The sequence below is a fragment of the Rhea pennata genome, chromosome 6, assembly GCF_028389875.1.
Source record: "Rhea pennata isolate bPtePen1 chromosome 6, bPtePen1.pri, whole genome shotgun sequence".
Taxonomy (NCBI): domain Eukaryota; kingdom Metazoa; phylum Chordata; class Aves; order Rheiformes; family Rheidae; genus Rhea; species Rhea pennata.
In genome coordinates, this window is record NC_084668.1 from 32,422,021 (window position 1) to 32,443,695 (window position 21,675).

At 35.9% G+C, this 21,675-nt stretch overlaps 1 protein-coding gene across 2 annotated transcripts in view; it reads right to left on the reverse strand.

The window, feature by feature from the left end:
* HECW2 (HECT, C2 and WW domain containing E3 ubiquitin protein ligase 2) overlaps positions 1–21,675 on the reverse strand; it is a 177,890-nt gene that overhangs the window by 147,394 nt on the left and 8,821 nt on the right. The window contains exon 2 of one of the 2 annotated variants that reach the window (XM_062578146.1): positions 16,780–16,820. The exons of the other annotated variant lie outside the window; for it this stretch is intronic. The gene's annotated coding sequence lies outside the window, so the exon portion shown is untranslated. The remainder of the gene's footprint in view (positions 1–16,779; positions 16,821–21,675) is intronic. 2 annotated transcript variants of the gene reach the window in all.

The following is a 21,675-nucleotide window of genomic DNA, read 5'->3' on the forward strand; positions in this document are numbered from 1 at the left end:
TTCTGCTATTACTTACACTATCCCTCTGGTCATTCCTGGTGTGTACAGGTATTCTCCAAAAAAATGAAATATAGTCAGAATGATGTGTGTGCTTATTCGTAAGGGGGTTAACTCTAAAGGTATTCCAATCCACTGATGTTTATTAAATATTAAGAGAGGGATTATTACATAATAATTTATCTATTTCTGAAGAATATAAGCTTTCTTTTTTTAACATAAGAATGTAAAAAAAGCACACGGAGTTACATCAATCTGCTGCTGTTTGAGAGAGAGATAAGTTACAGGTTTTTGGTAGCTTTAGAGACTAGCCAGAGCCCCCCTGAGAACAGTGAAACCCATCAGAAAAAAAGTAACACCCCCAACTCCCCCCTCACACACACCCCCCCCACCAAGGCTCCTGGGTGAACTTATCTGCAATAAGAGACCTAGGGCCTAGTAGCACAAAGCTGTGTAAAAATGCATTACTAGAAACATCCTGCTCTTCAGTGGCATTGCAATACTGAAGGCTGTAGTAATACCTTGGAATCAAACATGCGGTGTAGACCACAATACAAATGATGTTCAGAATCACAGGACAACTAGTTAATCAGAAGCTGATGCTCACAGTGGAGTCCACAAGCTAGGCTTTTCACAGCTTATTAGTAAAGACCCTTTTCCAGCACTTCTGTTTAACAAGTGTTAGTCACTTCATTTAGTGAAACTATTGCAATACTGGAGTGATGCTAGGGACACCAGCAAGAGTATAAAAGCTTCAGGTTTTCATTGTAATGTTGTTCCAAGACACTAAAATAATGAATCTCAGTGCTTCTTCATTTCATATCAAGAGCTGACTAGTGTATAATACTTTCAATAGCAATTTTCTGATAAACATTATAAAAAAATTTTAAAGTGAAGATTACAGCAGGTTATTTCATACTCCATTCTCTGCATCCATTGCGCTTATACCAGCATAGCACTTGTAATGCTTCCAGATATACTTGCCTGAAAATCTACCTTCAAACAACTTAAACTCAATTACTAAATTTTATTATGTCATTATACAGCTAAGACCACAATGCTGAGTTATATCCTAAGTAGTGTCAAATCTAGACTAGAACATTATTTCTACAATTCAGTAACTTCTGCTTATGTGCACACTGGCCCCTAAAATGGTGCTAGATAGCCAACAAAGAAGGTACTCTGTAATAAGAATGACTTTTAGATAGGAATGTATCTCAGGTCACAAAGAGATAGTAAGAAATGAAATCTGTTTTCACAAAAGCTTCTTAGAATAAATCGTATTCATCAAATGAAGCTTGACTGTATTTTTGAAAAATAAATACAAGTTTGCAGTATGAGGACATCAATGAGTTTTTTACTCAATAGCAAGCCAACCAGAAAATATGAGATTCAAGCTTTTCTCACAAAGCTGCAGATTTCATCAGGTTTCAAACAGGACATGACTACAGTAAAAATCAGTTGTGTTTAAACACACAAAAATATGTTCCACTTTCCTTCCCAGGGACTTTCTTCATAGGATGTTTTTCCAGCCTCTTTCAAAGGCCCCGGGTGTGACCACATCAGCTCCGTCACCGCCTCCCTCCTGCGGTACCAGCACCCGGGAGCTGCGGAAGCCCCCGAGCCCCGGCCAGCACCAGCCTCGGCTGCTGAGCTCGCCGGCACAGCGCGCGCAGGCTGGAACGCCTCACACCCGACATCCTCTACTCACTCCTATTTATAGTCATACTCCTAAAATGTATTTCCTCACCACACACAGACACAAAATCAGTGTAACCTCAAAGCTGTTTTATGCACGGATGTCTACTGCAACGAGCAGAAAGCCATCCTGATTCAACATCGTTCTTAAATTATGCATCTTTTCCTGCTGTGGCCAGTAAACTCTTCATAAGTCTAATATTAGTGAGTTAGAAATAAATTATTAGTTGCAGTGTTTCCTGAGATACCATGACAGTGTGTGAGCCAAATTGGGAAGAAAATATTCTTATATTTTTCTATTTAAATAATATATATTTAATGAATAGTTAAAAAATAATTTAGTCCCAGTAACCACAGCAATTCAAGTTTCTAAGTGGCTGAATTCTATGATATTTCAGTTCTGGATTTTGGGATTTCTTGTAGTAAACAGAAGGGATGCAAGTATTGCGTACACACCTACGCATACATACACAGATCCCTATACATACAATATTTGTGTCTACATGCATACATATACACTTATATAAATACACAAATGAAAATTACAAGACAGTTACAGAATTTAAAAGCTTACAATTGATTCAGAAGTTAAAATGTAATAGAATTGTATATAGAGTTGACACATCTCAACATTAGCTTTTCCTATTTAATACCTTCCCTCCAGGGATTCCAAATTGCCCTTGGAGTATTGTACTCTGATGCTTCAGGAAGATTTGCAGGCACAGACCCTTGCTCCAGTTAAGTTTATCACCAAAAAGACAAGAAACCTCGTCTGCTAACATGTTTGTGATGCTAAAATACACAACCCTTACGCAGCACTCACTCAGACAAAACTAATATTAAATGTTCAAATTCAGTGGGAAATGGGTACAGACTGCTAAATATAATTTTAGATAATAAGAGTCACTAACAAGTGTATGAAGGACTCATCAATAGCAATTTATTAGAGTTCAGCCTCCAAAAATATTTAATAGTTTTTGAGAGACTCATTCGTACAATGTTACTAAATCACTCATCAAGGATTATTTTTGAGGTACGTAAATACATTTATGGACAACAAATCATTTGTTCCTTGGTAAGAGGGAAATTCCTTTGCCCTAAGCTACCCATATATTTATTATAATTGAGGTGTATCTTCTCAGGATCAAATGGGAAACCATTTTCAGTAAGTGATTCTAATGCATAAGTTATTTTTGGTAGGTGCTACTGCACTCTTCTAATGTTAATTCATAAAAAAAATATTATTGGCATCAAAATTATGCTAAAACATTCCTTACTATTTCTCATTTCTGTAGAATATGCATTTAATCTTCTATCACATTCTAATAATCATTTTGTTGGAGACCTCCACAAGAAGATTTTGCAACATCTACCTGATCTACATATTTATGCACCCTTCAAAACTATAATATTTTGGTTACACCTATAGATTAGACATATACCACCATCAAGCCACTGCAGTATCTGCATTTACCAGTATTTAGGATAAGAATTCAGAATGCACACAAATCCCACAAGAGGACAGATAGGTAACAAGGATAGATTGCCATTACAGAAGAAAGAGAAGCTCCTCAAAATCAAAGGCACGCCTTGAACAGTAGAACAAGCACAAAATATGATACAATACAAAAATAATCTGCTTCCATGTAAGTTATGAAAATATGCAGGAAAGATGTCTGAATGAAATGATTTAATTCAAAACATTTTTGAATGTTCTGTTGACAAGAAAGAAACTACTAACTGCAGACTACATCCATTTCTGTATAATAACAATCCCTTATCCCATATGATATTATTTTACTCAATACATTACGTCCTACAGTTCATTTCCCCCCTACTTTTTTTTTTTTTTTTTCCTATTTCTTTTGCTGGTACTTTCTAACATCCTCTAACAACATGAAACATTAGGGAATTATAAATTACAAATACAGTTTTATATTGTCACTTTCTTGTTTTGCTTCATACACAAAATAGTCCAAAACTATAAAGATATCTCACACCAACATCATATATATCAACATAATTAAACCAAAATTAAAATTACGTTTATAATCTTGAATCATCTTGAATCTGGATCTTGAGGCACCTTGTATTTCCAAAACCACAGTAAGCAATAGTATCATACCCTGAAATCTAAAAAAGGTGTTACTTGTGTGACTTTCAGCATTACTGATGAACTTTTAAAGGAGAAAAATTAAAAACCTGAAGAACTGATCTGAGTAGATTAAATATATATAATATACAGTAACTTCTCACTCACCTCGAAAATCTGTTTTATATAAATGCCTTGTGAGAACAGTTCTTAGCCATATTCGAAGAATATGCAGACTGACATAAATCACGGTTTACCTGACCCATTTCCATGGAGCTATGCCACTTTATACTTGATAAGAACCTGATACTTTTTAACTTTGTGAGAATTATCCATTTTCTTGAGTGTGGATATGCCATAATTTATTCTGTGTCAGAATTCAAAACCATGGCTGCTCAACATGAAGTTCACAAAAGTAACAGTGCTAGTCACGAAGAAACTGTCCCATTCAGTTTGAGAAAATATTTCTGCTCTCAGAAGTTCAACTTCTACTGTTTAAAAGTCCTTACTATAGCATACGTGCTCTGTAAAACTAATGATATGAATGCTCTAAACTGTTCAGGTTTGAGGTAGTGGTTTTTTTTGTTTGTTTTGTTTTGTTTTTTTTTTTAAGCTCAGCATGTATGACACAAGTGAATTAGACTCCTTTAGATTTGGTTATATTCAAACTTTCAAAAGTTTATCTTTTGAAGTATAACACGGTTATTTTTCCATATTTTTAAAGATCAATTTACTTGTTTACATTGGTCCATCATGATGGAATTTGTGCCTCATTTATCTTCATCTCCTGTAGCTATGGTAAAAATAGGAAATGAAACAATCCAATGTTCATGTTTCAGCTTAAATTGTGATTGTAAAGCTCTCTCAAAATTTGATAGCCCACATACATTCTCAAAGTGACACAATCAGAGAACTTCACTCAGTATGGAGCCAGAGAAACCACAGGAAAAAAAACTATCAAACAAACAGATTACAGACTGGAACCTGCATAAGCATCAGCTTTGAGGAGTCTTCTGTTTGGATTGCCTTATGGAAGATTACATCCAAGTTACATTGGCATATCAAGCTTTAACGGACTTGCAAAAAATCATTTTGACATTTCAGGAACAAACAGTGAAGTTCCAGGTACCTGCTAAGCAGCCGTGTAGAGAGCTTTCACGCGTCAGAAAAACGAGCAAGGTCCCCAAGCAGGGACCTAGCTCTACCTAGACAGAGTGAGAAACAATTCTTGCTGGTGGGAGAAAGGGGAGGGGGGCAGATAGCAGAGGACTAACAGAACAATCTCTCAAAACACCACGAGGCTTGCTGCAGCCTGCATTGGAACACACGCTGGGCTCTCCAGGAATCTGTGTAACTCGTATGTCAGCCCACGGCAGAACTTCACGCAGGTTTACGCTGGAAGCCTGCCAGTGCGCAGCACTACCTGTATGCCAGAAGAATGGTTCAAACTATCTTCTCCTCTCAGGCCTCTCAGGCCTGAATAGCTGTACCTGTTTGGTTAAAAACGCAGAATGAAGTCTAACCTTATCTATTACTGCTATGGAAAATCGGAGGGCCAAATAGACGGCACTTTTTTGGTCTTTAGATACCCAATAGGTTTCTCATGTTCAGTAAGCTTACAGAAGGCCAACAGCATCCTATAAGCCTAGAATGTATGTTTATTTATTGTAAAAATCTTTAAAGTTGTTACTTGCAAAATATTTTCTACCCATCCACTCAACCACAAAGGATTTGGTGTTAATTATCTCTCTCTGAATTGAGCATCTGTCATTTTATTTTCTTCTGTAGTTTCCCTATTAAAAAAAAATCCAAATCACATGTAATATCCTAAAATACTGTCTCCTTGTTTAATACATCAGTTATGCAATGATAAATGCTAGTTTGACAAGCCTGTTTATATAAAAGAGGATGCATGAATATTCACAAGTAAGGCCACCCTGGAGATGGAAGTGCTCTGGCTAGTCATACATATTTTATATGCCAACAACGAGTGAGTTGTCTCTGATGCCTTTGTGTGTGTGTGTGTGTGTGTGTGTGTGTGTGTGTGTGTGTGTGTGTGTAAGGCTTATTTTTCTGCATATGTAATGGAATCATACAGTAATTCATGTTGAAAGCGACCTTAGGAGGCAATTTTTGCCTGGTTATGTACACTGAAGCTCATTCCCATGAAGGAGATTGAAGTATATTTTCATAAATTTTAATCCTGGACCTCCTTTGTTATTAATTCTTAAAAGCTTACACTCTTTCACTAATAAGCACTCATGCTACTATAAACATTATACAACCAGTATAACAAACAAACAAAACGAAGTGGAATGGTTGATGCTATCTAGAGGAGTGTCCCATAGTTCTCAAAGGTGCATGACCTATGCAGCATAGAGAAGGGTTTATGCCTGTGATGAGAGAATGTGTCAACTTCCAGAAGAGAATATATGGGAATTAAAAAATTTGACTGCTTGAAACAGGAAACAAGAGTTTCATGGGAAATGATCCAAGAAGTATCCATGTATGGGGAGGGGGAAGAGAAGACAGACAGACAGACCAGCACACAGAGGGTTCCAAAATAAAGATGAATATTGTTAAAATTGAAATTTGGACTGAAGAAAGGTATAAAATGATAGATTAAGGTCAGGCAGCAGATTTAGTTACAGCACACAGTATTCTTAGCTCTGTAAGCGAAAATTTAGGTGCTTTCCTCAGGATGAAGGGTACTGATTTAGGTCAAGCTCTAGCTTAGTGTATGCTATAGACTCAAACTGTACTCACAAGACTACTGTTACCTGTTAGCATCAACAAATTCTGAAATAGCTAAAAAATAAGAGTAATGGCATGAAAAGGCATATACATCTACAAAATCAAAAATCATCAAATAAGAATTAACACGACAGGCAGTGAGGGATAATATAGATCTTCATGCAGTGAAAAGATGCATAGAGGAAATTAAGAGAGATTGACAGAATCAATTATCTGGTATCTTAGTGATAAAAGAAGCAGAACCCATCTTATTTCTGAAGGATAAGAAGTCACATCATTCGCAGCAGCAAAGGCCAAACTCAACACATGAACATCTCTGATCAATTTACTGTCTGGTGACATTACTTAAATTCTCATGAACTTACTGTAGAGTACAATCAGGAGCACATAGTTAAACATGAGTCTTCACCTGGAGAGGGAAAAAAAAAAAAAAAAAAAAAAAAAAAAAAAAAAAAGACAGGTCTTTTCTGCAGATTTCATATTCCTAGAACAAATCCAATACCTCAGTACTTAGTTAAGCCAAGTAAACCATCATGGAGATCTTTAACCCAGGATAGAGTCCTCCAACAGTACAGCTACAGAGTAGAACACAGTTTTAGCAGGAGTTTTATAGGAGAAGACTGGTCACCTCCCCTTCTTTCATGCAAGTTAGGTTCAGTACATTCTCTCTCGCAAAAGTTCAAAGCTAATTACAATTTTACTTTACATTTACACTGACACCACATGTATTCATTACATTGATATTTTCCAATACAGTAATTTCAAAAGGAATAGAAATAAAGTTGCTGAGCAAAGACACCATTGTTGCTGATTCCTGCAGCATGCCCTTTTATCAGAGTAATGAATTATTCAAAACTTCTGTTAATCCTCAGACACAGGTCCTGAATCTCTCCACATAAGAAACACTACAAACCAGAGGAATGATGCCAGAAGAAGGAAGTAGAGTGAATTCTAGTAGCTCATTGAGCCTAAAACTACACAAATTTCACTGAGTCTTTAAAATCAATGAATTTTTAAGCCCAATTACATGTTGACTAAGAGTTAAATCTGAATTAAATCTCACATTCATCTGCATTTCATTGTAGTGCTTTTCTCACCCGATTCAAAATTCCTCCTCAATTTTTTATTTTAATAATACACTATTTATTCAATAATTCATATTATCACATTCATTCCAATTATGTTATGGTATTCTCTTTCAACCTGAAAGCCAAATTTGTGTTTCACTGAACACAAAGAAGAGACAAAGATGGCTTTCTCTGCACTGAATTGGCTAGTAAAGTATCCTGAAGGATGCTCATTCCCCCATCAATTTTTCAGTTAATAAAAAATATTAATTTCCCAAAACTTATGAAGTAAAGTTCAGGTTGTTTAAAAAAAATAAAATAAAAATAATAATCCTCCAGATGCAGATTACAAAATACACAAATCATGAGGATCAGCTTTTTGTAAAACTCCAGCTCCAAGGAGGACACCTCTCATCCAACAAAAACATCAACTGCTTTCCTCTAGCCAAAGCTTACTTGTGCTACGTGTGCATTTAATTTTTGACATCTTTGGGTTTCCCTAAAAACATGAAGTATCTTATCTTGCACAGTATATGCAAATATAGTTCCACGATAAAATACCCAGTTAAATACCATCAAGAATGTTTGTCTCAGATGCTCTGTTACTGGCTCTGGGTGAAAACACATCCAACAGCCTGCCTCCACTCTGATAGAGTGTTTCTTAGGGCAAGGAAAAGCTTGCCAATAACCATGGCCTATATTCCTCTCATTCTCACATTTTGCTCATTAACCAGCTCTGCACCGAACATATGCATACTTGGTGACACAAACTGAGATAGGCTTAGAGCATATTTAAGTAAATGGCAATGAACTCAAGTTTCAGCAGTGCTGCACTGCCAAACTATTCACAAAACAAAGACACGGGGTGGGGGGGGGGGAGGCTTTTTCTTCCACTTCACTGTTACATTATTGCTATTTCTCTAGGGTGACTTAGTGTAAACATAAGACACCTAAGGTGACTGAAGATAGTATTGATTTCTTTAAACACTGGGGCTCTAGTTAACAGCATTAACTAGAACGCCATTAATCAAATAACCCAAGGAAAAATAGATATGAGAGGCCTGTGGTTGTATGGACATCATTGCCAATTTAAAATAAATAAATAAGTAATAAATGGAGAGAGAGAGAGATCCAAGTCCAGCAGCTTCATCTAAAATGAGGAGACTCTGTTACACTTTGTTTCTGGTGGTTTTTTAGCTGTTACTGGTTGCTCCCAGGTATGATCAGCCAAGCTGCATTTTTTCAAATGAAAAAGTTACACCAGCAGCATCAAAGTTAATAATAAGTGGCAAAATCTGAAAGGACATCAAGGGAAAGTTAGTAGGAGGAATGACAGGCAAAATGCACGAAGTCAGTAAATGAATTTGAAGAACATGCGAGCAAGACAAATGGCAATACTTAAATCATACAAAGGCCAAACATTGGTCCTGATCCTAGAAGACTGAGCACTTGCCATCAAATTATATTTTTGAGGACAGGATTACGTCCACCTAAATATGTCTTCCTATATGACACAAGTTGGAGAATTTACCTGTCAAGTAAGCATTTCAAATCCTGCATTTCACCTTCCCAGAAGCTGTGCATTATATCATCCCAAAAGATCAGAAAAGATTTGACCTGTACTCCGTGGGAGAATACAGTATGTCCAGTCTCCCTGGCCAGATAAGACCCTTGAGATTCTTCCAATGCCAATGGAAGACCAAATACTGCACCTTCTCTCTGTCCCATGACCATTGTATCCATGCATTAAAGTCTGTGTATACACAAAGAGCTTGGAGTATGCACTCTATCACCACTTTTCAAAAGAGTATTTCGGCAGACAGGATGCACCCACATGCATCCTGACATACTCTGATGCTGAGCCAAGAAATAGGGAATTGACTACAACTGTCTAGACACTTCATGTAGTAGATTCTCTGGCACAGCTGCAGAGCACCCAGAGAGCAGGCTGGATGAATGGCTCTGCTAGCAGCAACCCTCAATCACCATTTTCCTTGAGATACCCTTATCCCTTTCCCTGCTACCTTACAGGGCCTTAACCTTACAGGACTGTAAGCCTTGCTGCTCTTCTTGTGCAGGCAGGCTCTACACATGCATAATACATGCAATGGAAATTTGCACTGGTGTAAGTGGTCCCAAAATTGGAACCACTTAAATCAACGCTAGATACGGACATGAATGGAAACTCAGCAATGCTGGAGGGGAAAAAGAATTTAAACATTTTCATACACTGGATATGACATTTCTTCTATTTTTTAATGATAGAAAACATGAGGCTTCAATTATATGAACATCCTATATACTAATTTCAAGAACAGGCATATCAGGTCCAACATCTTAGTCAAGCTCTAGGTTTGTACTAACACCTTTCCTGTTTCATGGGAATTTCTTTTAAAGACAGTCATTAAAAATTGCCATGTAATGTTTGAGATTTGTGTTGGCACCACTGACCATGCCAGGCACCATTCCATAAATCATGAAGGAATTCAAGGATTTGGAAAAGGAGCTAACGGTGTAGTCAAATTTCTCAGAAAGCTTTCCTGTCCCTGAAGAAAGGGTGGAAAATAAGCAGAAGAGAGAAGTTGCTTATATAGAAGGTAGGTGCAAGGAGGTGTGATTTGGATGTGCTGGAAATCTGGGGTACCAACTGTGGAAAGAGTCAATGGTTCTGAAGGGTCTACCTCCACAGCAAGCATAAAACTCTGCACTCCTCCACCTGCCTGTTTAAAATTTTACCATCTAACAGTAGAAATATCTGACTTAAGGTTTCCTAGGTATTTGTTCGTCATGTTTTTAAATGTCATCTTACTTTGCATCCTAAGCTGCCTAAGCTGTCCTTACCATTTTCCATTTATTTTACTCTCCCATCTACTTTTCCCATTTTTAAAGCCCTACAGAGCCCTGCCTATAAGCCTCAAGAAGAAAAGACTGAGAGGTCATTTGATTACCAAACATAAGCACTTACTGAAAAGGGGATACAGTAACAAAAACTTTTCAGCCTTGCTGATAATAACAGAATAGGATCCAGTGGCTAGCAATAAAATCTAGATCAATTTAACCTTGAAACATTCTGCAATTTCCTATCATTGACTGTAGCTGAACCTTGAAATGCTTTACTGGGAAAGATAGAGGACAAAAACTCAAGTCAAAATGCATCAAGCTGAACCTTTATTACACGGTATCTTCATAACGGGAAGGTTTTGATATACCTCTGGAAGAAATCATATAAAGGTTGCAATAAGCATTGCTTTCTGGTCTTCGAATATCCAGATCTACAAATACTCACTTTTGCTGGTTCTTTGCAAGCCACAGGAAGAACAAGGACCTTTTCTTACCCAAATCACAGTCCCTAAACAAATGTTCCTAGATGACTTGGAGAACACTTTATAAATATATATATATATATATGTGTGTGTGTGTGTGTATATATGTGTGTGTGTGTGTGTGTGTATATATATGTATATATAAAAAACAAGGGTCACTTGACTGATGTAAAGCTGATTGCCAGATCTGATGTAGGAAAGGATTATTTCATCTAGTCAGATTGTTAGATCTGATGTAGGAAAAGATTGTTTCATCTAGTCAGATTATTAGATCTTTCTTTTGCCTCCCCCCCCCCCACCTCGAGTGTGTTTTGATTATGGAGCAGGGATTTGAATAAAGGATTATTTTGCTTTTCTCTGCTGAAAAAGTTCATCTGAGCATATCATACCTAACCGGGAGATGTGCTGGACATTACTGACCACTCAGTTTCTGCCAGTTTTCAGGTCACACAGCAGTTCAGTCTAATGCCCCTGAGGTCAGTACAGCACCTGTCTGAAACACAACAGCCATTGCTTTGCAGGAGATCAGATTAGATGCTCTAGTTATCCCATTAGATTTGGAATGATACAAAAAAATCACAAAAAAACACTTCATTTGTGTTTGACTATGTCATCTGTTCTGCCATTTTTCTTCAGACATGTACATGCAAGATTCATGCGAGATTTTCATTTGATCTGTAATATGAATAAAGCTTAACCTAGCCAAAATATTGGTCTATAAACACAACTCTGGGATAAAACGCGATCTACAGTGAACAATGAGAAAGTAACCAGCAGAAGAACAATATTCTGAATAATTAATGAAACTTATCTGAGTTTACCTTCCAAAAGAATTTCACAGATGGGAAAAGCTGAAATATTTACTCCATCTATGACTCCAATTTCTCTGTCCCCACAGGAAAAATGTTTCCATCTTTTCTGGGTCTAAAACCTTTCCTCTAAGGAAAAAAAAATCCCAGTACGAACCTACTTTTAAAAGAAGATAATCCAAGAATTCTATTTCATAAAAATAGAGCCAGTTTTCAAAAGAGGAATAGGTTTGAGTTAAAATTTCAACATCTGCAACTGCATATGTTTTCCAGGCATCTGATTAAGCAACCACAGAAGTTAAATAAGCACTTCAGTGTTCTACCAAACTGCCCTGAAAAACCTGCTTCAAGGCTCAGGTGACTTGGAATTTCATCTTCAAAATACTTCAGTTTTTAACACTCCACTACAAAAACACAAATTTCCTGCTTAGTATTCAAACTTGAGGCACCACTCCTGGATATTTTTTTTCAGAGTAAGGACAGTATCTTCTTTCCTTCTGCACAGAGTTTGCCATAATGCTATCGATATTAAATATCACATATCTTCTACAGAAGTGACATTGCAGAGGCTGGTGAAATACATGGCATGTTTTTGACTATAAAACATTATGTAAAACCCCAAGTCTGTGCTGTCTCTGGCTATAAGCTCCATAAAGTAACGAAGAGAAAACCTCTCACAATTTCTTGTTCAGAAAATTATTAAAGTTCGATAAAAATGTTAAATATAAACCTGTTTCAGGTTATATTTATACTTTATACTTCCATACTTAATACTCAAACAGCTACTCATACATGTCAATTTAAACACAAATCAAGTATAGCCAAGTCTATAGTAGCAAGACGGAATGATGCCAGCACTAGTTTCTCATTATAATTCATTCCTACATACTTAACATGTTCCCAGGGAGCATGAAGGAGGCAAGACCACTGACTTCATACCTTCAAGTCAATAATAATTATGTTAGCTTAGGCTCCACAGTAGCTGATCCTGAGAAGTTAAAGAAATTGATTTTTCAGAAATGAATATATTTATATTGTGCACACTGCACAAGCAAAACAAAAATGTGCTTTTTATGACTTCTTTCTGAATGAAGTCCAGTGTTTCTTTTCCATATCCCTAGTAAAACTAAATGACTTTGAGGTCAATCCGGAAATTTAGTAAAGTCCAAATATTCCTCTTTCGGTCACAGCCAGTGATGTGAACTTCACTACAGACTGAACATTTCTATGTTAGTACCAAAAGAAGTACGACAACATACCTACAGAACCAGAAAAGAATTATTACATTAGGCTTTTGCTTAAGTGAACATGCCAAAGCTGGAAAATACAATTTTAAATACTGCATACTGCATTCACTATACAGAAAAGCTAAACACATACATCAATTTATTTAAAATGCAAACACTAACAAATGCTGTCAGAGTAACATAGATATGAAGTGAATTGCAAAGAGACTTAAGAAATCAAGTGGTATACAATGACCTTTATATGACCGATTATTTGACAATAAGAAATATTATATTCGCCAACAGTGACGGTCTGAGAATCACACAGTAGGAAAAATCATTGTCTTATTTCTTGCATTAAGTGTTCAAAGACAACACTTTATAACCAACAGATTGTGCCTATTTAAATGAGACCTTTCTTTTTTAAAAAAGAAAGAAAAAGAAAGAAAAAAAAAAAGCAACTGTGCAATGTTGCCCATCCCCAAAATCATCAGTTGAAACGAAGAAACATAAAACTATAACACATAATAATAAATTGCACTGTTTAATTATTTTTAGCCTGCTAAAAAACTAGGATGGCAATAACAGATGGGAAACATGAGAACCCTTCTACAGACTAAATGGCAATTTGGCATGGCAAATAATGTATTTTAACCATCATTAAACTCCCTTTATTGCTTCATTTCTTTATTCTGTCAGTCCCCAGTTGGCAACACCCGATTTCCCCTTTGTCCTCACCTATTCTTAAGGGTCCTGGTCCATACTGACTAACCTAATCTCCACAAATGTATGGGCTATATTATTAAGGAGTACATCTACTAATCTACATGTGCTATATCTACAAACTAGTAATTCGTATATCCACAGAAATTACAATCCATTACAAAAAAATAAGAATCTAGAGTCATCCTCATTTGCTTGCTTATAAAACAAACAAAAAAAAAAAAGCAAGATTTTTGGTCAAGAGAATTTGTATTGCAATAAAAATTCTCACCCACATGTCTGCAGCAACATTTCTGCATAAATTGTAACAGTACTACAAGTGAACAGTCTTCAAGTGCTAAACTGCTAAATTATCCCTTATCACCTTCTTTCAAGTATATTAGCTATTTACTATTTTCTGCTGTCAGCCGCAGTTAACCCTCCATAGCTTTTCTCACATTTTTTTCTTATTCCAAAACACCTTCTGAAATAATTAAACATAGAGAATTACACAAAGCATTTTAAAGACTTCTCTTAATGAATCCAGAGGCATTTCAACAATCCTGGCATTTCTTTCAAAAAAAGATAAAACTAACTGAATCACAAGAGAATGTATTTAATAGTCTATTACACACTGTGGAAAGAAGTAAGTGTAGTTCAAAGCTAAAATTTATTGCAGTGTGGGACTACCTATACCTTAACCTTGCTGTAGATCACAATGAGTCACTGTTTTCCGGACAAGCACTGAAAGAGCGGCCACAGCACCATCTGCAACTTGTCAGCAGGCTGAAATGTGATTAAGCTATCCAAACCTTTTCTCTAGCAGGAAAGCCTTCTCCTATGCAGAACTAGCACATGGATACACTGACATAAAACAGGATTTCCAAAGCAAACATTCTTTAGCCTTCACATTGAAAGCAAAGCATAGTAAGTAAGAGTTGAGTTGCTCTATCTTCAAGTGCTACCTTGTGGAATCAATAGTCAAACCAATTTCCAGCTCCAGTTTATCCCCAGACCTTTCCACACTTTTGCATTAAGGATTAGACTTAAGCACACTCGTTGTTTAAAACTTAATATAGCCCTTTAGCCCGAGTCACATAGGTCACTGTGTGTTATCTAAACGGGAGAAAGCTTTATGGGCGTCTAGTATGTATAAACTGTTACCCATCTTCCTTGGTACTTTCAAAACATCAGGCTGTTGAATTAAACCTCTTGAAATTGCATGGAAAACAACCGAGTCATGCAAATGCAGACACAGTAATTATAAAATATTATAAGAATTTCCCGTACCCTGCAATGTTCTCACTTTGACAACACTATCAATCAACTCCAGAACTGTGCAGCCACCCCTGTACTCTGGAATCAGCAAAAAACGAGAATTGTCTGTCCTGTTATATGCCTGTGAATAGGCAACAGCAAAAAAAAAAAAAAAAAAAATCCATTCTGAATGGTGTAATATCAGAGCCTTATAAAATATTAAGAAACAGAAAGCAACCAAAGACACAAAAGGAGGAAACTAAAATATGCTAACAGGATTATGCTCATCTTTTCCCCTTTAACAACACACACACAAACTCAATCTGCAAGCAAATAGAGGAAATTACAGACACCTTTAATGGATTATACTGTCTGAGAATATTCTCTCAGTCTACCTGATCAGCTTACTAGTAGTAAATTGATCTTATTAGCTAAACTCAGAGCTATTATTTTTGATGTGTATCTATTTGAAATCTAAAAAGGGCTCATATGTCCAAGAGCATCCAATTTCTTCCAGTCGTATCACTTTATCCAGTGAAACCTTGGTCCTTCCCCTCACATATCTTGCTGCACTTGCACACTGTTTCGACCCACTGCTAGGTACTACGATCACAGCATTTATACATTGTTGGCTCCCACAATATTTTGTGACAAGGAATTCCACTATCTAATTATGTTTTGCTTTAAGCTTGTTCCATCATGGTTCTCCTAGATGCTCCCTAGCTTTCACATTATATGAAACAAACAAACAAAAAATTATATGCAGTCTCTCTGTTATCTTTCATGATCTTATAAAAAAGTCATAGCCTTCTTACTGGCCTTTTTAACAGATGAAAAGTTCTACCTGTCTAGTTTCTATTCATACAAGCAATACCACATTTCTGAGTAGCTTCGGTTCTACTGTATTCAAGTGTTCTGATATTCCTACAGATTTAGATAGTACCTCGTTTTACAAAAAATACTAATGTGATGTTAACTCTGTACATGAAATACAAACCCAGAAATATAACATACATATATACACATATACACACATTCACATATCGTAAAAACATATATATATATTTGCATAAAATGCAAAACCTTCTCAGTACTAGAATAACAAGCTCTCTATTTTTCCAATGATGATGATCTTCAGCCACTAAACGAAGACTAAAACTTGTTACCTCCTGCTTTATACATACAGAAAGAACATGGTAAGAGAGTATGACTTAAGGGTGGCACTGTTGTTAAACAAAGGCTCTTTCTGAATCACAAAAGCATTCAAATGTTCCATCCACCTACCAAAATAATGACAACTTCCATTTCATAACAAGTTAAACAATGAAAAGAATACTATATACATATATAAATATGTATATATATATATATACACACACACACAATTTTTTATACATTATATATATAAATATGTATATATATATATATACACACACACATATATATATAGAAGAGTTAACTTGCACTCCAAGATTTTAATGAAAAACAAAAGAAGATGTACAAATTAAGGCCTGCAACAATCTTACTTAAATGGCTATCTCTTTTCAGTAAGCTTGATGTTTTCATTCACTGTTCTTTAATCCTTCATGATCCAACCCATTTCATAGAAATTTTTAAAACTCCCTTTCTCATACTCATTTTATTTAACTTTTATGTTTTCAAGGCCCCAAATTTATTATCTCTAGTGCAAACACATCCCCTCCCTACCAGCTTTCTCTTCCACCGCCAGCAGTAGAAGCAAAGTTGAGTCATACAGCTGGCTCCCTATACTGAATGACTTTCACTTCAAAGCCTTGTTCCTATTCTTTAGGACCACTAATGTACTAAGAGAAAGCTACCTGAGAGATCTCCTACCTGTAATTCATTGAGACGTCCACTCTCAGCAGGACACTTGCCTGCAAAGCAAGGATGAAAAGGAAAAAAGTCACTTTACAATGTTTAATTTTAATTATTTGAACTAGAGTAAGTCTATTTTGAAACATCCTCATGCACACGGGCAACTACTATATCTCCAGTAATGGGCAGTCACTTCCAGATGTGGATCATCAATTTCTTTAAAAATGTTAAATTAATTGCTTGCAATCGTATGAACATATTTTAACAGTAAAGACGATCCAGAGCCATTTCTTGCTCATAGACCTATAGTGGAGAAGAAAGCAAGCAGGAAACTTTCTGAGAAAATAGTAGCTACCACTGCCTCAGAAACAGCTGTTAGGCAAAACTCAGTCATGTTTAACACAGCTGTTAATTTAGATTTTTGGCACCTATTTTGATGACAGAAGGAAAACAAAACAGAAATAGAACATACACTCCAATATCAGTACCTATCACAGAATCATAGAATGGTAAGGTTGGAAGGGACCTCTGGAGATCATCTAGTCCAACTGTCAGCGTAGCCCATACGGGGATTAAACCCGCAAGCTTGGCATTAGCAGCACCACACTCTAACCAACTGAGCTAAACCTAATCTTTAATTAGGTTTAATTTAATTAGATTTAATTAATCTTTCTTTTACCTTGCATGCCTTGCTTTGTATGCTGAAATGCATTGCATTTATACAAGTTAATTTGCTAGCCACCACAGCATGTTGTTACAGAATAGGTGGGACCAAGTTAAATACTGCTGTTTTATACAATCAGTGATGAAACATATCCAACAGAGCTTAACATAACTGCCAGAATCACCTCCAGACAAAACAATTATAGCTATATATTTAATTGCATTTTTGACGTGGACACTTTTTCCTCTTACTCTTTCAACAGAACAGACCTTTCTTCTGAATGTGCTACTATCAGTGAAAATAAGCTGTTAATTGGCTATTGGGTCTAACTGTAGAGCACCACAGGGTTAAATATCAGAACTGTATCAAATATTTACAATGAAATGATGAAGTGTGCATTTCATTGCGGTTTTGCAAAACTAGTCCATCTTCCACGAAATTGCTTGTTAGCCCTCATAACTTCCAAAAGAAAGGCTATGCTAGCTTTACTCATTGACTTTTTTTAATGAATTATATATTCAATATATTATGTTATGGAGTAAAACAAAAGCTCAGGAGGCATTACCCAACGCTAAACTCTCACTAAGTTAAATGGGAATTGTGCATGAGGATGATGTACAAATCTGTGCCTCAAATGAAACAAATACAGCAAAATGCAACATTTGAATTCAGACAGACAGAGAAAACAGAGGATACTAATAAAAGTTAAGGGCTGGAAATCCTCATATAGCTGCATTTTAAGTACTTTTCTGTGAGCAACTGATCCCAATAAGAACATTACATACAAAAGCAAGAAAGCTTTGGTTTCAATCAAAATTTAGAATTGTAGGTACAAACACATCTCATTAGGTTCAGTTATTGACTAGCCTATGTAGAGTTGATAAAAGTTGATGCTAATCATAATATTCAAAGCCACAGAACAAAACAGGGTACAAAAGATTTCTGGACACAAAAAATGGCAGAGGGATGATACAACCCAAACAAATACAATAGCCTGTGGCCCAGAGTTCTAAGAGCTCATATAGCAAAAGTATCGCTATGCTAATGGAAACAGAGAAGGATTTTCATTACTCATAGTTCATTACTTACGAATTTTGGAAGAACCACTAACATGCAGCAAATATTTATGCATCACGTAGGTAGGCATAAGTCTAATTACTAGTTTACTTATTACTCATAGGCCTTGCTAAATGATAAAATTATTTTTCAAAAACTAATAAAACATCATAGATCACTTACTGTTAGACTTAAGCATTGAAATGACAATACATAGAAAACAAAATTTTTACAGATTTGTTCTCAGCACATAAATGGCTCTAATAAATCAATGATTTTGTTAATTAAATCTTAATCTAAAATTACTACTCTGTGTAAGAGCATGCCACTGTGTTTTTAAGTTGCTGAATATTGTTTCTGAAGAGATATAAAAAAAACCTTAGTCTTTTATGGCTAATTTCTATGAAAAAACAATAGCATTCCCTCCAGCTGACCAAAATACACTTGCAGCAACCTATTAAGTTATTTTAAAAATCAATCTCAATCACTCCCTGTTCCATGTGCCTTGTTACATGTTTTGGAAGACAGCATGCCTCTCTTTCAGGAAGGAAGAAAGGAAAAAAGCTAAGAGAATTTTCCTCCCTATTTCTAATCTATGGGCAGAGATGATGGTAAAAGCAAAAGCTAGTACGTGCCACCTTTTCCTGACACATGCGAGATCGTCTGATGACGAAGACTTTCCATCTCTCAGACACAATACCTTTCAGAAAAGTTAGCATTTTCAGAAAAATAAGCAGGGTTCAATTACAGATTAAAAAAAAAATAAAACAAGAAAAAGAAAAAAGATCCAAGTCTCTTGATAACATGCTACTGCTCAAACAGAAGGAAAAGGGGGCTGAATCCTAACCAAATCCTCCATTTGCTAGCTACAGCCTTCCATTCAATCCACATTGCCAGGTCCATAGTTGGACAGCGCAGCTGTTTCCAGAGCTGTCCCTAGGACCTAGAAAATGTCTTTTTAAAAACAAATTTTTACATTACCCTCTCCTAGAGTATTCAAACTTCACTTAACACTCCAGGCTCCCATCCTCACTAAACCATACAAAAGAAAACAACCATCAAGACCGAAAATAATAGTGTAGGCAGACAACTGCAGAAGTCAAAATTTGTTAAAAATACGGAAGGTTTGCGGAGGAATTAGAATAATGACAAAACTGCAAAGATGCCTGAAGACAAAAAAATTAAAAGTGCAAGAGAAGGAATCCATGAAGGAAGGAAAACTGAAAACAGTGCTTTGGGACACATGGGATGATAAGATAGGAAAACTTCAAAGAAAGGAATCAAAGGAATAATTTAAATAAAATAGATACATTACATTTTATAATATATATATTCTTAAAACTCAAATTGCTCTTGTTCTGTGGTTAAATTGATTAAAGTTCTGTGGATTTGTAATTAAACAGCCACATTAAATTCACACTAATGATAATTAAGGGAAAAGAATTTCACCATTTGATATTACATAAAATCATTTGGGTTCTTAAATAAGTTGAAATGAAAACAGTCAACTCTAACTATCACCCCAGAGTTGAAGGAAATGCCAGCTATAATTCTTTATAGAACATTATTTCTATGAAGATATCTACTAAACTTCACAGTGTTTGGGGATGTGTTACATCCTCTTTGCATTTCCTGTTGAAACAGGATGGTAAAGAATATTCTAGTCTTTGGGTTTTATACTACCAAGATCAGTATCAGAGTATCTTATCTGTGGATCAAAAGTAACAGTGAAATCCCTACCAGATTTAATGGAGGTTGTCCTATTTAAGGATCAAAAGCACTGTTCAGGGTAGCATTTTTTTATTATTATTATCTACTTTTCTTGAGAGAGGCTTGAGCAGCAGAAGGAAGCATTGCAGACTGAGACATCACTTCTCGTGAAAGTCTCAGAAATGGAAGTTTGAAAGCTTTTGTAAGACTTCAGGTTTCACTGATACGCTTTGGAGGAGTGCTCAATAGCTGAATCCCTACAACCAAGAACATTTTATCCCCAATTCCTGCAACTTAAATCCTGGACTTTGCCAACTGCACTGTGCCAGAAAGGCACCTACGACAGAGTTCACAGTCCTACTCATTCTTCCCACTGTAAATGACTATGTAAGACATTCCCTCCATGGTCTGGAGGAAGTGCTATAAATACTTCTGACTCTTCATTCCTTGGGTCCTCCCCACATATGAAGAGTGGATGAATACTTAAACCTACTCTATTTCTGTACAAAATGACCTGCAGATACTTTATGCTGCACATTCAATTCCTGCTAAATGTAATTAGATAATATATTGTTTACCTCAATAAAATTTCTATGCTATTTAACATAAACCACAGGTAAGTAAAATATTACCTGAAAACACAATCTGGGCAGCAAATTATAGCAGGTAACTGCAGTTCATAATATTCATGCTCTAGAGATCCCATCTGGACTATTTTTAATTCCAGATGACTAATAACAAGAAGAATCACAGACAGATGTGCTGCAGATGCATGTTTCTGAACTTTTAAAGAAAGAGCTACAAAAATGCAAAGTATGATTACATACATTTATGTTTTGAAGAGATAAAATGCCTACAACTGAGTCCAGTTAGACTGAACTATACAAAATTCTGCAAAGATGAGAGTATGTGTAATAACACAACTTCCCAGTGATTAAAGTATATCATAGAAAACTGCAAAGTTGCATATTTATACAGAAAGTTTTTTCCCTGAATACAGGAAATGTGAACGTATGATGCAATATTTTTGCCATTTTCTGTAGTAAGCCATACTTCACAGAATTTTTAGAATAGATCCTTAATACATTGTAGGGTCTTTAAAAATGAAACGACTGAAGGAAAATTTGATCAGATACACTAATCAAAGCAGATTACGTTCTGTTAACCCACTTAATTTAAACTGTACTCTGCCTGGTTTAGGAAGTGTAAATCAAAGCAGCTCAATTAAGATTGATGCCCATTTACACTACCTGCAATCAAGTTTATTGTTTCCTTTTTCAGAGACCACAGTAGGTGCAGAAATACATTCAAAAAAAAGTGTTACACATAATACCACCTTCCCATGTTCCAAACTATCAGGTAAAGAACTCAGTTGAAAAGACTCGTTTCTTTTACACAGGATGCAAAGCTTCCCTTAGCAGGAACAATTTATAGGCTTCAACAGCATGTACTGGACTTAAGTTTGTCAATCTAGAAGTCTAAAG